The sequence below is a fragment of the Anomaloglossus baeobatrachus genome, chromosome 11 (assembly GCF_048569485.1).
Source record: "Anomaloglossus baeobatrachus isolate aAnoBae1 chromosome 11, aAnoBae1.hap1, whole genome shotgun sequence".
Lineage (NCBI taxonomy): Eukaryota > Metazoa > Chordata > Amphibia > Anura > Aromobatidae > Anomaloglossus > Anomaloglossus baeobatrachus.
Genome location: NC_134363.1, coordinates 167,314,131 through 167,326,340, shown reverse-complemented (window position 1 = coordinate 167,326,340; position 12,210 = coordinate 167,314,131). Strand labels below are relative to the sequence as shown.

The 12,210-nt window shown below is 49.6% G+C and overlaps 1 protein-coding gene across 1 annotated transcript in view; it reads right to left on the bottom strand.

Annotated features, from left to right (window-relative positions):
* Positions 1-8,060, bottom strand: part of LOC142256024 (5-hydroxytryptamine receptor 3A-like) — a 69,208-nt gene extending 61,148 nt beyond the window's left edge. The window contains exon 1 of the mRNA XM_075327520.1: positions 7,861-8,060. The gene's annotated coding sequence lies outside the window, so the exon portion shown is untranslated. The remainder of the gene's footprint in view (positions 1-7,860) is intronic.
* Between the last annotated feature and the right edge of the window lie 4,150 nt (positions 8,061-12,210).

The following is a 12,210-nucleotide window of genomic DNA, read 5'->3' as shown; positions in this document are numbered from 1 at the left end:
GGGCCATCGGGTCGAACCCCCTGCAAGGGCAGATTTTTTTAAATCATTCTATGTATATGTTTATCCAGCTTCCGCTTGAAGACTTCCATTGATGGAGAGCTCACTGCCCCCCGCGGTAGTCTGTTCCACTCCCTGACTGCCATCACTACCTCCCGTGGTCACCTGTTCCACTCTGACTGCCCTCACTACCTCCCATGGTAGCTTGGTACACTCTCTGACTGCCCTCACTACCTCCCATGGTAGCCTGTTCCACTCCCTGACTGCCCTCACTACCTCCCGTGGCAGCCTGTTGCACTCCCTGACTGCCATCACTACCTTCCGTGGTAGCCTGTTGCACTCTCTGACTGCCCTCACTACCTCCCATGGTAGCCTGTACCACTCTCTGACTGCCCTCACTACCTCCCGTGGTAGCCTGTCCCACTCTCTGACTGCCCTCACTGCCTCTCGTGGCCGCCTGTTCCACTCTCTGACTGCCCTCACAACCTCCTGTGGTAGCCAGTTCCACTCTGACTGCCGTCACTACCTCCCATGGTCGCCTGTTCCACTCCTTGACTGCCCTCACTACCTCTCGCGGCAGCCTGTTCCACTCCCTGGGACCCTATATAACAAGAAAAAACAGCATAAAAACAACCTCCACTCAAAAGTATTATGTATTGCAAAGTGTGCACAGTACCAACATTCCAAGCTGTACTATTGAAAAAATGAGATTTTTGGCAAAAAATTGCAATTTTTCGAGCCACCCCGCCAACGTCACGGCAAATCTCCTGGGGCAGTCCTAACACTAAAATATTTTTATTTAAAGTGTGCCATGTGGCCTCACATATGCAAAATTAGGACTGCACAGCACGTACCTTGTGCTTTTCAGTCACCGTCTCCATGACTGATTCATGGTTGTGGGCGGGACAGGCCCGAGCACATGCTGCTTAGAATAAATAGCCAGTGGACGGGGTTGGATGGCAAGTGTGAACAGCCACCAACCGCCAAAAATCAGGACAGATGGAAAAATAAACATGAGGTGCACTGCAAGATGAGAACCAACTGGGACCCTATATAACAAGAAAAAACAGCATAAAAACAACCTCCACTCAAAAGTATTATGTATTGCAAAGTGTGCACAGTACCAACATTCCAAGCTGTACTATTGAAAAAATGAGATTTTTGGCAAAAAATTGCAATTTTTCGAGCCACCCCGCCAACGTCACGGCAAATCTCCTGGGGCAGTCCTAACACTAAAATATTTTTATTTAAAGTGTGCCATGTGGCCTCACATATGCAAAATTAGGACTGCACAGCACGTACCTTGTGCTTTTCAGTCACCGTCTCCATGACTGATTCATGGTTGTGGGCGGGACAGGCCCGAGCACATGCTGCTTAGAATAAATAGCCAGTGGACGGGGTTGGTATTTATTCTAAGCAGCATGTGCTCGGGCCTGTCCCGCCCACAACCATGAATCAGTCATGGAGACGGTGACTGAAAAGCACAAGGTACGTGCTGTGCAGTCCTAATTTTGCATATGTGAGGCCACATGGCACACTTTAAATAAAAATATTTTAGTGTTAGGACTGCCCCAGGAGATTTGCCGTGACGTTGGCGGGGTGGCTCGAAAAATTGCAATTTTTTGCCAAAAATCTCATTTTTTCAATAGTACAGCTTGGAATGTTGGTACTGTGCACACTTTGCAATACATAATACTTTTGAGTGGAGGTTGTTTTTATGCTGTTCCACTCCCTGACTGCCCTCACAGTCAGAAAGTTTTTCCTAATGTCTAATCTGTCTCCTTCCTTTTAGTTTCATCCCATTGCTTCTTGTACTCCCTTGTGCTAATGAGAATAGGGTGGTTCCCTCTGCACTGTGACTACCTTTCAGATATTTGTAGACCACTATTAAGTCTCCTCTCAGCCTTCTGTTTTTTGCAAACTAAATATCCCTAGTTCTTTTAGCCGGTCTTCATATGTCATGGTCTCTAGACCTTCTACCATCTTGGTTGCTCTTCTCTGGACTTGCTCCATCTGTTGATGGAGTGGTATGATTGCTTAACTTTCGAAGGACAATTTGTAGTTTTTATTGATACCCTTTGGGTACAGTATATGATTTTTTTTAGCATTTTTCATTCCATCTTTTGTGAGACAACAATAAGGGATGAGCGAATCCGAATTGTAGTTGGGGATTAGTACCGGCACCTAGTGTCCGGTGCTGGAACCCGAACACGGACTTTGTTCTGATGCTGAATAAAGTTTGTTGAAAGGCTGCAGCGCTTGCAGTAGTGATCATATTGGTGATCAAGCTATCACCTAAGTTGGGACAAACCCTATGATTGTTTAAGGGGAACATGTCAGAATATTTCTGCTACCCTAACCCTACAATAGAGCCTATTAGAAGCAGCAATCCAAAACAAACCCCCAATATCAACTCTATAAATGAAAGACTTTGGATATACAACTAAGTCAGAATATCCATCTATTGACAAGAGTCAATTGTATTGTTAAGGCAACACACAAAAACAGGAAGGATTCCTGATCTTATTCTATTATACTTAGCAGGAGTAGGTAGAGTAGCTCATAGGTGAGATAAAACACTTACTAGAAAGCAGCAGAATGACCTGAATGTGAGTGAAATGCTTGCAGCTGGTGAGGGGCAGCGAGTGGGATTAGTGGACCCACTGAGCCACAGGGGGGACCTGGAATTACCCTTTAGTGGGAGGGGCTTAACTAAGTGCCTGCTGTGAGGTGGACACCAGGTACCATTCCCAGGGCAGTCACTGGACTCAGGTACGGACACAGATGCAGGCAGGTATTGGTGGGATTACTGGAGCAGGCAGGTACAGACAGGTATGGTGGACACGGCTAGGGCAGATAGGTATGGGAAGACAGACTCAGGTGCAGGTGATGGACACAGGGATAAAAGGACCTGACAACTAGCTAGACAGATAGACAAGACACTGACACACTAAAGGTATTGCACAGGCACCTCCTCTAATGGGAAGGTGCCTTAAATACTGGAAATAGCACGCCGGCCCTTTAAGCAAACTCCTGGGAGACCTGGGCTGCATGTACAGGGGAAGGAGGCAGCAGCACATGTGGATGGTCGGGGGAGCCGACCCAGCCGGTGCGGTGTGTAAGTCAGCATCCCTTCAGTAAATATAATAATTCAGTAGCGTAACTCCGTTCAGACTCCCCAATGTCGAAGAAGGCGACGTCCTGATCTGTCCCTCCTGGGAAGTCGGCGCTACAGTAAGTTTCTCTTTCACTCTTCACCTCCCTGCCCTTCTACCATCCCCTACTCATAGACTTAAATCGGCAGCTGTAGTCTGACATGTGTATACTGACAGTCTATCCTGATTTGAACAGGGCACATTTTATACATTTTTCAGAGCGCAGGATAAATGTTAGAGTCAGAGGAGAGGAGAAAAGGCTCCTAAGTGGAGAAAAAAGCAAATCGAGAAGACGTAGAGAGTTGTGGGAAATATTCAGTATAAAAATATGTGTGGCGCCCTGGACAAGCCAGGACGTCACAGATACTGCAACAACACACCCCACACCCCGGCTAGGCACATCAAGGTCAGACAAAAATCCTTGTTGCCTCCCTCCAGGGGCTGATGTCCACACCAGGGGGTGGAGCCAGGCGGTTTGCCCCACCCACCGAGGAGTTCACAGTCCTAGAGGCGGGAAAAGGAAGGAGAGTAGTGAGGAGTTAAGTTTGAGCAGTAGAGGAGTGAAGTGGTAGCGGAGCAGACTGACGGTGTCCGGGTGCGTGGCCCGGGCACATACAGCAAGGCTGGCAGACGGTGGTGACCGTCTGCAGGAGGGGCTGATTGACGTGAACCGTAAGGACCGGGGACGGGCGGTGGCCCGCCGGTACCGGATCGGGGAGCGAAGAGAAGCCAGCACCATTCGGCAGGGCCTACGGACCCCGACCAGGCTTGGAGTCGCCGTAAAACCGGTCAAATACGTTAGCGAAGGGAACCTCCGGGGTTTCCCAGCAGTCAAGACCCGATTGAAGGCAACCGCTCAAACCGTAAAGGGAAATACAGTCACCGCCAAGGCTACAGTTCCCAGGGCCAGAGCCTGCGGGCAAAAGGGGCTCCCTCAGCCTCCATCCAAGCTGGGGAGCGGGTTACCGGTGGGAAGCCACCAGAACCGAGAACATAACACAGGTGCAGGGAAAGGCAGTCACCGCCAACCTACCGGGAGAAGAACCACTGCAGCCGTCTGTTGGACCCGTCCATCCAGCCGTTTGTTTTACCGGAGACTTTGCATTCATCATTGGCTGAGTGAGTACCCCCGTGCCGTGCGGCACCGCGCTACCCCCGCGACCCTGTACCTCACCAGGCCCCGTAACCCGCCTGCCATCCCTCCCTCACCGGGCCCCGGGACAACCAACCCCCCTACCCACGGAGGGGAAAAACAACATCCAAGCTGCTCCCTGTCATCGCTCCCGGGATCCCTGTCCAGAGCAGTGGTGGTGTCACAACCTCACCACAACCGTGGGTGGCGTCACGGACAATAAATCCCCAAAACCATTCCCCTTTTCACTCACGGGCGAGGAGCGCCGCTCGAGTCCCCGGATCCGGCCCACCGCTCGAGCCACCGAGCAGCAAGTGAAGCAGCAGCAGCGCCGGACTCGAGCGTGGTGAGCGCAGCGTCCCCTCCCCGTCCCCTCCCCGCCCGCGACAACTTGGCGTCAGGATCTTACCGCTCTGCCGTCTGGTAGAGGTGCGCCTTGTGACCGGCCGAAAATTTTGAAAAGCCGCCATTTTGGGCGCGAAAAGTCCCCGCTCGAGCGTCTCCTCGAGCAGTGGAGGCGCGAAAGCCGAAACCCCGCCCCTGTAGAGGAGGAGCCGGAAAAAGACTAAGGGGGACGGATGGCATCTGGCCGCATGTAGCTCGCGGCTATAAAAGCAGGGACGCCAGGACCCTGCGGCCATACTGGGTTCCTGGAAAGCACCATGGCCGAGATGCACAGTCCAACCAACAACCCCGTAGTCCCCGCGCCAGGCACCGCGGCGTGGGTGAAAGACCGGACCGCCCCACTGAGTAACCGTCTGCAGGCTCGCATGCAGCTCCTCCTGGAGGAGTGGGAGGCCGACATGGCGGACGTGGTGGCTGCTATGCGGAGACGCGAGGTGGAGGAAGATTTGGAGGAGCTGGTAAGGGACCCACGCCCCCGTATTCCCGAGGGATCGGCCACTGCGGCTGGGTGGGCCCGGCCTGCACCCGCTCACCCTGCCGCCTCCCCCGCTACCTGTGTTAGTAACTGCCGCCCACCACTAGGCCCGCTACCCGCCCAACCGGTAGCGGTACCCTGCCAATCCGCCCCGGCGGACCGACTGGCTGCAGACGCTCGGGGCCGCCCTGAACCGCTCCTCTGGGAGCCGCCGAGGTCGCGGCCCCTTAACGAAGATGTATCAGAGGCCCCGACAGGGATCGCACCAGGTTCCGTGCCCGAGCCCGGGACCGTGGCGTGGATGAAGGCCAGAGTAATTGAATTCAACCAACGCCAACAGAATCAGATATACCTCATGATGGAGCAGTGGACCAATGAGGTGGAAACGCTGGTTGCGACTGCCCCGATGTATGAGATGGGAGCCGACATGACGGAGCCGGCGAGTGACCCACGCCTCCATGTCCCACAAGGATCGGCCACTTGTGGCTGGGGGGCCCGGCCCGGTCTCGGCCCTCGTATCGTCCCTGCCATTACCTATGGGGCGCCTCAGTGTTGACCGACCTGACCTGCTGCCCCGTGCTACCACATTAGAACCTGACGTGCTGAGTGCCGGAAACCCGGAGACTGCGGCAGCTGGCGGCAACCCGCCTGGCGCAGGGACAGTTGATAATGACTCCGGCCCCGAGCCCACCTCTGAGTTCGAGATGGCGAGTGAGCGTCTCCACTACGAATGAGGGCCGGTGGTTTTCTATAGCCCGCGCACCGGTGGAAATGGATACCGGGCACCCCTCTCCCAACAGGCCTGTCATTGCATGTTCGAAATGTTGGTAGCAGAGGATGAGGCCACCTCAGCGGAAGAGTCAGAGTGATGGCAGCGGAGCCCCGCTGCAAGTTGTCCCCGTTGGGACCACCAGTATAGTTAAAAGTGTGAATGATAAGATTGAATCAACCGAAGAAGTTATCTGATTGGAACCGTGATTGAACCGGCCGTTGCCGGCAACTAGTTCCCGTAGGGACTTTCTGCAACCGTTGCGTAAGGAACTTCTTACGGACAAGCCCGAGAACTTGCAGGGCAACCACGAACTTGTGGAATGTAAATAATTGTTGGCTTAAACCGTTACCGCCTCCGGAGAGGCTGATTTGGGAGGATGGGCCTGGAGGAAAGGGATGGCCCAGGCCCGCCACTACCGTAACCGGTGGCGATCCTCCGGGGGTTCAGGGGTCCCCATGGATGCTGGTCCCCTGAAAGAGACCGTACCCGCTCGGGCAACTTGGTTCTCGACTAGGGTCAAGGGGTGCTGCCCACTTCTTAGGGGCAGCATCAGGGCCAGGTTGTTTGGGTGGGAGAAGAGCGGAAGCCGAACCGTTGTAAAATGTTTGTGATTATTACATGTTTTTACCGTTTTCTATCTTTTGCAGTTAACAAAAATAAAACCGGTGATGGACGGGCAGCCCGCGGATGGTCTGCATTTAACTAAGGGGGAATGTGGCGCCCTGGACAAGCCAGGACGTCACAGATACTGCAACAACACACCCCGGCTAGGCATATCAAGGTCAGACAAAAATCCTTGTTGCCTCCCTCCAGGGGCTGATGTCCACACCAGGGGGTGGAGCCAGGTGGTTGGCCCCACCCACCAAGGAGTTCACAGTCCTAGAGGCGGGAAAAGGAAGGAGAGGAGTGAGGAGTTGAGTTTAAGGAGTAGAGGAGTGAAGTGGTAGCGGAGCAGACTGACGGTGTCAAGGTTGGCAGACGGTGGTGACCGTCTGCAGGAGGGGCTGATTGACGTGAACCGTAAGGACCGGGGACGGGCGGTGGCCCGCCGGTACCGGATCGGGGAGCGAAGAGAAGCCAGCACCATTCAGCAGGGCCTACGGACCCCGACCAGGCTTGGAGTCGCCGTAAAACCGGTCAAATCCGTTAGCAAAGGGAACCTCCGGGGTTTCCCAGCAGTCAAGACCCGATTGAAGGCAACCGCTCAAACCGTAAAGGGAAATACAGTCACCGCCAAGGCTACAGTTCCCAGGGCCAGAGCCTGCGGGCAAAAGGGGCTCCCTCAGCCTCCATCCAAGCTGGGGAGCGGGTTACCGGTGGGAAGCCACCAGAACCGAGAACATAACACAGGTGCAGGGAAAGGCAGTCACCGCCAACCTACCGGGAGAAGAACCATCGCAGCCGTCTGTGGGACCCGTCCATCCAGCCGTTTGTTTTAGCGGAGACTTTGCATTCATCATTGGCTGAGTGAGTACCCCCGTGCCGTGCGGCACCGCACTGCCCCCGCGACCCTGCACCTCACCAGGCCCCGTAACCCGCCTGCCATTCCTCCCTCACCGGGTCCCGGGACAACCAACCCCCCTACCCACGGAGGGGAAAAACAACATCCAAGCTGCTCCCTGTCATCGCTCCCGGGATCCCCGTCCAGAGCAGCGGTGGTGTCACAGCCTCACCACAACCGTGGGTGGCGTCACGAACAATAAATCCCCAAAACCATTCCCCTTTTCACTCACGGGAGAGGAGCGCCGCTCGAGTCCCCGGATCCGGCCCACCGCTCGAGCCACCGAGCAGCAAGCGAAGCAGCAGCAGCGCCGGACCCGAGCGTGGTGAGCGCAGCGTCCCCTCCCCGCCCGCGACATATGCCAAAGGGAAAATGCATTACACAAGAACTTTCTATGTCTTATCAAATGTAATTTGTACATACCGGTATCGGTAGCCGTTTTCTCAGGTGTCTGCTTGCCCTTTTAATCCTGATTTGATTTGCTCTTGAAGTGTGGGAGAGAAATGTGGAGTAATAAAGATCAACCAAATCTCAGTTGTTAGCGCTTTCTTCTGCAATTAGTCATAAAGCGTACATTAGGATTGTTTCCGGAAAGTACAGTGCTAAGTAGTGCGATAATGATCCGATCGCAGTGAAAGCCGCCGTGTGTCTCTCACCAAACAGTGATGTCATCGTCAGAAGACGCGAAGCCTCCCTGCATTATTAATCACTGCTTAGCATCACAAATAAAGCCCGTGTTTACTGTGCGGAAATTAATTATGGCTGGCGACTTACAACCGCGTACAACATTCTAGTGACATTCCATTTTACTGCTGGGATTTGGGTGGATTAAAGGGGTTTTCTGGAATTTTAATAAATAGCAGCAAAATTATTAAAGAACAAACTTAAAGGGTAAGAATAAGGTGTCCTCTATGTGCTGTCACAGTGGAGTCTCGCATAACTCCTCGGAGCTTCTCTGTTACGGGTGACAGCCAGTCATGTGGTTTCTGGCAATAGAAGGTCACAGCGTTTGGCTGCGCAGAATGCTCCCTGACTTTCTATTGTTCCTGCTGTCAGTATTCATTGGTATAGGTAGCTTTTCTGCTGGATTCATCTCTCACCCTTTTGGACCCAGCAGGAGCTCACCTTCCATCCAGCTGCTGATGATCAGTATTCTCTTGGTGCTTAAAAGTTCCTTCTTCTTTGGGCTAGTGCTGGTGATATTTTCAGTTCATTCTACCTCTGGTTGCAAGCAGGTGGCTTCTACTCATCTGTAGTATCGTTGCTCCTGCCTGTGTCATCTGTGGGTAAGTAGTTCATGCATTTCCCACTGTGTGTCCTCCTTGTATCTTCCTTTAGTGTTGTTGACGAAGAGCCCATCATATCCGTTCCCTATTTAGGATCCAGCACTAGGGATACCTAGGGTAAGGTGTCCGGCTCGGTGCATAGGTGCGAAACCTTTCTAGGGTGGTGAGGGACCCCAGGGACCAGCAATAGGTTTGGTCAGGGGTCACCATCTCCCCCTTTCCTTGATGCAGGGGTACCCTTCTCTTACCTTTCACCGCTCACTTGGTGCTTCCCTGTACCTAGCGTGACACGCTCCACTCACCCTGGTACCCGTGCATCGTCTCCTTGTATCAGGTATCCCTGATAAATTGCCTGTTGCAGCTCTTCTCTGCAATGCTGCCTTTGCTCATGGCTTCCATCTGGCCTTAGGGTAGAATGTTCAGTCTCTGCAGGAATTTAACCCTGCTGTGTCCTGCAGAGACTAGGTTTCCAGAGCTATCACGTGTGAGCAGGTCTATTTTAAGCAACTCCTTCTACTATGTCTTGCCCAGATGTGGTTCCAAGCCTGTTAGTTCCTAGTTTAAGCATTCCTCAGTATCCTGTCTCCTGAAAACCCCGGCTTCCTCACTCATCCTGTCTGACCTCTCCATGTCTGACCTCGGCTTTGTACTCTGACCTTCTACTCTCTGCCCCAACCTTGGACTGTCTGTTTACACCTTTGTCTCACGCTCTATTCCCTCACCGCTGCTGCAATCCCGAGGACTGTCCTGAAGTGGTACCTGGTGTCTACACACAGTTCAGCCTATCCTCTGCATCAAAGGCTCTGGCCCATCCACTCCTGACCTCGGATTTGTACCCTGACCTTGTCCTCCCTGCCCCAACCTTGAACTATCTGGCTATCGCTCTGCCTTGCCCTCTGGTACCTCATTCCAATCACAAGGACTGCCCTGGAGTGGTACCTGGTGTCTACCGGCAGCCCAGCCTATTCCCTATTCAGAGGCTCTGGCCCCTATACAAAATACATATTTAGATCCAGTAACTTATCACTGATGTCTATTCTGATTACAACCTTTTTCTTAATCTCGTCAAACCTTCACGTTGACATCTTAAGGCTAAGTTCACACGCTGCGTTTTTTTGATGCTGCGTTTTTGTGCGTTTTTGGCCACTAAAAACGCACAAAAACGCACCCGCGGCCAAAAAACGTGGCAAAAAACGCACTGTGTGAACTTACCCTAATTGATCACCGCACTCCTGAAAATAAAAAAGGTCACATAATATGTACACATATATTTCCTGAATAAGAAATCCCCCCACACTGTGCCACTGAATACAGACATGCACCCACCATTAATATATAAGTAGGTACTATGCAACCCACCACTACACATGTAAATTAATAATCCACCACTGTGCCCCTGTTAATTATGATTAGCCACTTTTCTCCGGACCAATAAATATATTAATTAATTATCCACCATACTCTTTCCTCTCCCCCACCCCCATTTCATACATTTTACTAAAAAAAAAAAAAAAAAGTTTTTAATACTTATCTCTCCCCGTGATTTCCTCTAGCTGCACTTCTTCTGGTGGACAGCGAATTGTTTTGCCAAGTATTTAAAGGGATCGAATACGGCTTTAAAGAAGGCGATTAATTTTGTTATGACGATTAAATGATTATAGGAAATAGTGTGATATTCCGAACATTTTTGCATAATATAGATCACAAAGGTAAAGTACTTACATTACACAGTACATAAGAAGAAACTTCATCAGGAGCCACACATCATCTGCCCGGGCACATCAGCTGTGAGAAGCAAAACAGCAAAGACAGAGAAACTCCTGGGATCCACACTGTGGTGTCACGGGCGTCCCCTCCACAGGTAAACAGGCTTCTGTCTACGCTGAAATCTTCACCAGTTTATATCGCACTTGAAAACAAATCCTTGCATAACCAATTGTTACACAAACTATAACAGGTTCCATTTGTCCAGTACAGTATCCCTGGCCAACTCTTCGGATGTCAATCTACACCGGACAAATACGTCACCGGATGAGACATGCCAAAGGCTCCCGATTTCAGATATTTTACTATACTATAAACACTCGCACATTCTCAGTAAACATTGACAAGAAAACTATGTTGTTCTGAGTGATACTATAAACATGTACAGTATTTTCTCACTAGAACTATAACTCCAGGTGTCTGGGAAAATTACAGAAAAACAAGCTAATATGAACTATAACTGTTGCAGTCTAACATCTTAAAGGGTATCTTAAAGACAGACTACCAATATGGATTCAGCTATTAACATCTTAGCACTACACGAATACATGCTGGTCCCGGCGTGATGACATTATTACTCCAGCCGTGGCTGAGGCACGTCACAAAAGAGGTGATGGGCGCTCCCCTGATGATGGTGGCACACAAAACATTATAATGAGGGCAAACTAGCCCCGGCATCCCCCCCCCTCAGAGTCTTAGGCCCTGGGCAGTAGCCCGGATTGCCCTCATTATGATCCGCCTGTGGACATAAGCTAACATACTTTCTGAACAGATGCGGGAGGATGTTTTTTGGTGTTTGACTCTGGCTGTGTTCCTCTCTCTATAGAATATAATAGACCGTGCATCTCGCACCTCGCTGTGCTGCAGTCTGTCTCGCTACCTGCTGTTATTTCACAGTGAATGATGGGTCCAGGAGGTGGGAGGAAGGGGAGAAAGAAGAAGCAAATGGATCTGATAACATATATTACAAAGTTTCCTATTTTCCTCCACTATTTATTTTAGCAGAGTTTGGTGGAAATATAGTACTCATTTAACCGCATTTTCACAAAATAATTTATCATCTATCTATGCACTCGGAATAATTGGAGCAGAGAAAGGCTCAATCTCCGTATCATTCAGAAGGAGCTGCGGAGTTCTGCACTCAGGATAATGATGGTCCCAAAGATCAGTAAGTTAATATTATGTATATGGTAATAATAGTGATGATAATAATAATAATAATAATAATAATAATAATAATAACAATAACAAACATAAATTAATAATAATTAAAAATAATAATAATGATACAAATACTACTACTACTACTAATAATAATAATATAATAAATAATAATTAAAAATAATAATGCAAATACTACTACTACTACTACTACTGCTACTAATAATAATAACAACAACAAAATAAATAAATAATAATTAAAAATAATAATACAAATGCTACTACTACTAATAATAATAATAACAATTATTATTATTATTATAATTATTAATAATAAAAAAAAATAATACTACCACTACTACTAAGAATAATAATAAGTAATAACAAAAATAAATAAGTAATAATTAACAATAATAATACAAATAATAATAATAGTATTTTTTGTATTATTATTGTCAATTATTACTTATTTATTAACTTATTTATTTGTTATTACTTATTATTATTAGTAATAATAATTATTATTATTATTGTTGTTATTTTTTTATTAGTAGTAGTAGCA